Genomic DNA, 6559 nt, shown 5'->3' on the forward strand with positions numbered 1-6559 from the left:
AAAGAGAACTCATCTCTCAGCAGTCACTTTCTGCATCAGCCTTTGAATGTAAAAACAGCATGCTGCTGCTGCTGCATCACTTCAGTCGTGTCCGACTCTGTGCGACCCCATAGACGGCAGCCCACCAGGCTCCTCCGTCCCTGGGATTCTCCAGGCAAGGACACTGGAGTGGGTTGCCATTTCCTTCTCCAATGCATGAAAGTGAAAACAGCATGAGCTTCCCACGTTCTGCGAGCAAACTCAAATCAATACAACTTCAACTGACAGATGAAAACTAGCTTCTTTGCCCTTGGTCATAGGGATCTGATCATATCTACTCCTGCAATCAAGCTTCCAAAAACCATTCACTCTCTCCTCTAGCAGAGGGTCAAAGACCACTGGGAGTCATAGAGAATGGACTTGTGGACACAGTAGGGGAAGAAAAGGGTGGGATGAATTGAGAGAGTAGCTTTTGACATATGTACACTACCATGTATAAAATAGATAGCTAGTGGGAAGCTGCTGTATAACACACGGAGCTCATCTCGGTGCTCTGTGATGGTTTAGACGGGTGGGATAGTGGGAAAGGGGGAGGGGATAAATGTATACTTACAGAGAAGGCAACGGCACCCCACTCCAGCACTCTTGCCTGGAAAATCCCATGGATGGAGGAGCCTAGTGGGCCGCAGTCCATGGGGTCGCTAAGAGTCAGACACGACTGAGTGACTTCACTTTCACTTTTCACTTTCATGCATTGGAGAAGGAAATGGCAACCCACTCCAGTGTTCTTGCCTGGAGAATCCCAGGGACGGGACAGCCTCATGGACTGCCGTCTATGGGGTCGCACAGAGTCGAACACGACTGAAGCGACTTAGTAGTAGTAGTAGTAGTAGTACAGCTGATTCACATTGTTGTGCAGCAGAAACCAACACAACATTGTAAAGCAATTGTCCTGCATTTAAAAAAGAACCCCCCCAAAAAAATTAGACCATGGCGAGGGTAAATATGACCCATCTTAGAGCTTATTCTGAATGAACGAATTCCCCTCACATCCAGATTTTCCGGACTTCTTCGACTCTATCAGGAAATTGTGTAGGTCACTGATTTTTTTTTTTCTTTAACTGAGATAAAATTCACATAACATAAAATTTACCATTTTAGCTATTTTAAAGTGAACAATTCAGTGGCATTTAGTATATTTACAATATTTGCAACTGCCACCTCTATCTAGTTCCAAAACACTTTCATCACCCCCAAACACAACACTGTACCCATTAACAATCAGTCTGCATCACCCCTCACACGAGCCCCTGGAAACCATTAATCTGCTTTCTACCTCTATGAATTTGCTCATTCTGGATGTGTCATATAAAGGGAATCATACAATATCGTCATAAAATATAGTCTTTTGCATCTGGCTGTTTTCACTGACTAATGTTTTCAAAGTTCATACATGTTGTAACATGTCCTTCCTTCTAACGGCTAGGTAATATTCCATTATATGGATATGCCATAACTATTTTAATTTGTTTTTCCACTCGTCAGATGGTGCACAGATGGACTGTTTCCACTTTGGGGCTACTCTGAACAATGCTGCTATGAATATCCATATACAACTTTTTGTGTAAACTTTCATTTTCAGTTCACTTGGGTAGTACCTAGGAGTAGAATTGTTGGGTCATATCAAAACTATGTGTTTAACTTTTTGAGGTATTATGGGGACTATTTTCTAATATCATTGGTTCTTTTTTAAATTTCTACTCTTTGTTTACTGAATTAGGATCTAAGCAGAGGCTGTGCACTGTGATTGTGTAACGTGTTTCTTTTTTTTTTAGTGTTTCAGACTTTAAAATTTTTATTTATAAATGTAGTTTATTATATATACATATCATTTCACATATATGTTTTTATGGATTTCTTTGATAATTTTAAAATTCTATGGGAATTCTTAATAGGTTAAGTTTATTTTTATCTAAATATCTCATCATATTTCAATTAATACCACATTTTTAATACAAAATATTTTCCTTGGAGGGGCTTCCCAGGTGGCTCAGCAGTAAAGAATCCACCTGCCAATGCAGATGTGGGTTCAATCCCTGGGTGAGTAAGATCTCTTGGAGGAAATGACAGTCCACTCCAGTATTTTTGCCTGGAAAATGCCATGGACAGGGGAGCCTGGCAGGCTACAGTCCAAGGGGTTGCAAAGAGTGAGACTCGTGACCGACTCAGCATGCACGCATATTGCTTGGATTGTGTAGAGATTTTTTTTTTTATTGGAGTAGGGTTGATCTACAATGTTGTGTTAGTTTCAGCAGCATGTTTCTTAAGTGTCATAGATTCATTCTCCATTTCTCTCTTTTTTTTAACATTATAATTGCTATAGATAAGGCCATGTGTGTGTGCTCCACCATGTCTGACTCTTTTTTCAACCCCACGAACTGTAGCCTGCCGGGTTCCTCTGTCCTTGAGATTTTTCCCCACAAGAATACTGGAGTGAGTTGCCATTTCCTCCTCCAGGGAATCTTCCAGACCCAGAAATCGAAGCTGTGTCTCTTATGTCCCCTGCATTGGCAGTCAGATTCATTACTACTGTGTCACCTGGGATTCTCATAGATAAAGCAGTGATTTTTTTTTTTTTTTTAGCAGTGATTCTTAAATGTAGTTGCATGTTGAAATCATCTGGGCATCTTTTAACAGTACCACTTCCTAGATCAGAAAGGGAAAATGTTAGTCACTCCATCATGTCTGACTCTTTGCGACTCCATGGACTGTAGCCCAGCGGTTCCTCTGTCCATGGGATTTCCCAGGCAAGAATACTGGAGTGGGTAACCATTCTCTTCTTCAGGGGATCTTCCCAACCCAGGGATCGAACCCGGGTCTCCTGCATTACAGACAGATTCTTTACTGTCTGAGCCAACCAGGGAAGCCCATAAGAAAAATAAAATCATATATTAATGCACATTTATGGAATCTAGAAAAATGGTACAGATGAACCTATTTGCAGGGCAGGACTAGAGACACAGAACAGACTTGTAGACACCGTGGGGGAAGGAGAGGCTGGGGCAAATGGAGAGAGTTGCGTGGAAACATATATACTACCATACCAGATAGCCAGTGGGCATTAGCTGTGTGGACTCAGGGAACTCAAACCAGGGCTCTGTGACAACCTAGAGGGGTGGGATGGAGGTTCAAGAGGGAGGGGACATACGTGTACTTATGGCTGATTCACATTTTCGTATGGCAGAAACCAACACAACATTGAAAAGCAATTATCCTGCAATTAAAAATAATTATTTTTTAACATCAATACAGTATACTAATGCATATATATGGAATTTAGAAAGATGGTATCGATGACCCTATATGCAAGACAGCAAAAGAGACACGATGTAAAGAACAGTCTTTTGGACTCTGTGGGAGAAGGTAAGGGTGGGATGATTTGAGAGGATAGCATTGAAACATATATATTATCATATGTGAAGCAGATTCCTGGTCCAGGTTCGATGCATGAGACAGGGTGCTCAGGGCTGGTGCACTGGGATGACCCTGGGGGATGGGATGGGGAGGGAGGTGGGAGGGGGGTTCTGGATTGGGAACACATGTGTACCCGTGGCTGATTCATGTCAATGTATGGCAAAAACCACTACAATATTGTAAAGTAATTAGCCTCCAATTAAAATAAATTAATTAATTTTAAAAAATAATTGTTTTTTTTTTAAGTACCACTTCCTAGGTCCCATCCCCCGAGGTTCTGATGTAATCAGTCTGCTTTTTGGCCTTTGCTAGGAGGATTCTGAGGCTCCCCAGATGATTCTCCTCAGCCCTGGTTGAGAACTTCCAGTATAAACAAAGAGGACTCAGAGATGACATCGTTAACTGATAACTCCTGAACCTGCTGTCAGAAGTCAGTGCTTTCAGACCTGCTTGATCATGAGAAGTTTCTGAGACACTTTAAAAAATACTGATTCCCAGGCCCATTCTCTGGAGATGGCTTGATTAGTGGGCCTGAGGGGGAGCCTGAGAATCTGAAGTTTCGACACACACACTTCAGGTCTCCCTCATGACCTGGCAGGTTTTGGAAGCCGTATCCTTGCTTCCAAAGTGTGGGGCTCGACCAGCCACATCAGCATCAGCTGGAGCTTGTAAGAAATGCAAATTCCCAGACTGCTAAACCAGAATGTGCACTTTAACAATTTCACAGGGATTGTAAGCACAGACATATCTTAGAAGCACACTTAGACTTCTAAATCTCAAGCAGGATCACCCCTGGACAAGTGTTTCTCAAATGAGACATGAATTGTTGTTTAGTTGCTCAGTCGTGTCTGACTCTGCAACCTCATGAACTATAGCCCGCCAGCCTCCTCTATCCAAGAGATTTCTCAGGCAAGAATACTAGAGTGGGTAACCATTCCCTTCTCCAGAGGATCTTCCTGACCCAGGGATCAAACCCGTGTCTCCTGCACTGCAGGCAGATTCTTTACCACTGAGCTACCAGGGAAACCCCTGACATGCATTATATCATTTCAAGGGCTCACTGAATGAAGCATGAGTGGTTCTCTGAGCTCCTGATCTCACAGGTCTGAGACACAGCCAGAGAATCTACAGTTAAGTAGGAGATGCTGACGTACTTGGACTGGGGACCACACTTTGAGAATCCTTTGTCTCCAGACTAGGGTTTCTCAGTCTGGGCACTCTTGACATTTGGGGCCAGAGAATTCTTTATTATCTGTAGGGGGCTGCCCTGTGCCCTGCAGGATGTTCACCTGCTTCTCTGGTGTCTACCCACGAGGTGCCAGTGACACCCCCAAAATTTTGATGACTGAAGATTTCTCCAGGTATTGCCAAATGACCCCTGGTGGGAGTAGGTGACAAAATAGTCCCCAGGTGAGAGCCACTGATCTAGACCATTCCTAAAAGGGACAGTCCTGTGAGTCGTCCCATTCTTGGGGAGAATAGACTTGACCTCTGGCTCAGGCAGCCTCTCTCAGCCTCCCCTCCCACACACTCAGATCCTGGGAGGGGCATCTACAAAGGAGCCTGAGATGCCCTGGGGCAACATCTTTGAACCCTGATTTACTAATGAGGAAATGGCTTTGCCAGGGTGCAAGAGAAATGTCTGGGCACTTCCCTGCTGGTCCAGTGGTTGAGAGTCAGCCTTGCAACAGGGGACACGGGTTCAATCCCTGGACAGGGAGCTAGGATCCTCCATGCCCCAGAGCGACTAGCAGCTAAGCCCAAGTGCCTCAACCAGAGAGCCTGTGCACTGCAGCAAAGGATCTCACATGACACAGGAGGAGCCTGCGAGCCACAACTAAGACCCAACACAGCCAAATAAATTAATTTAAAAAGGAAAAAAAAAAAGAAGTCTCTGAATCTCTGCCTGACAAGCTGTCCAGCCCCTGTCACCCTCCCTCCTCACCCACAACTCCTTTGCAAGGTCTACTCTTGGCTATTCATTAAAACTGTATTTTTCAAGAAACTTTTAAAGTGGCTTCACATGTACACCTGTGGCTGATTCATGTCAGTGTATGGCAAAAACCACAATATTGTAAAGTAATTAGCTTCCCATTAAAATAAATTAATAAAAAATAAATAAAAACTAGTAGGCTTGCAAAAAAAAAAAAAAGTAGCTTCAGAAAAAGTGTATAAAGTACTGAATGCCTATTGGTCACCTGAGGCTTTTAAAGCTACAGCCTAGAAACCTGTGATTGATTCTTAATTGGTCTGTATTGCAGAGGTCTGGGAATACTAAGAAAAAAACAAACTTTTTTTTTTTTAAGAGCTGTTTGGGTTGCCAATCTTTGATGCGCAGCCACCTTTCAGATTGTTGGTGAATAGTGCCCTCTGCTGGAATTTCTTGGTTTTGCACTTGGCATTGTGCGCTACTGGAGTCCTGTCTGATCTGGGAAATGTGTTTGAAAATTCCCCTCTTGTCCTCCAACGCCAGTTCAGTTCAGTTCAGTTGCTCAGTCATGTCCGACTCTTTGCGACCCCATGGACTGCAGCACGCCAGGCTTCCCTGTCCATCACCAACTCCTGGAGTTTATTCAAACTCACATCCATTGAGTTGGTGATGCCATCCAACCATCTCATCCTTTGTCCTTCTCCTCATTCCCTTCTCCTCCTGCCTTCAATCTTTCCCAGCATCAGGGTCTTTTCCAATGAGTCAGTTCTTCACATCAGATCGCCAGAGTATTGGAGTTTCAGCTTCAACATCAATCCTTCCAGTGAATATTCAAGACTGATTTCCTTTAGGTTGGACTGGTTGGATCTCCTTGCAGTCCAAGGGACTCTCAAGAGTCTTCTCCAACACCACAGTTCAAAAGCATCAATTTTTCGGCGCTCAGCTTTCTTTATGGTCCAATTCTCACACCCATACATGATGACTGGAAAAACCCCTTAGCTTCGACTAGATGGACCTCTGTTGGCAAAGTAATACCTCTGCTTTTTAATATGCTGTCTAGGTTGGTCATAACTTTTCTTCCAGGGAGCAAGCATCTTTTAATTTCATGGCTTCAGTCACCATCTGCAGTGATTTTGGAGCCTAAAAAAATTAAGTCTGTCACTGTTTCCACTGTTT

Source organism: Bison bison, unplaced genomic scaffold (genome assembly GCF_000754665.1).
Source record: "Bison bison bison isolate TAMUID 2011002044 unplaced genomic scaffold, Bison_UMD1.0 scf7180017859304, whole genome shotgun sequence".
In the NCBI taxonomy this organism is placed as follows: domain Eukaryota; kingdom Metazoa; phylum Chordata; class Mammalia; order Artiodactyla; family Bovidae; genus Bison; species Bison bison.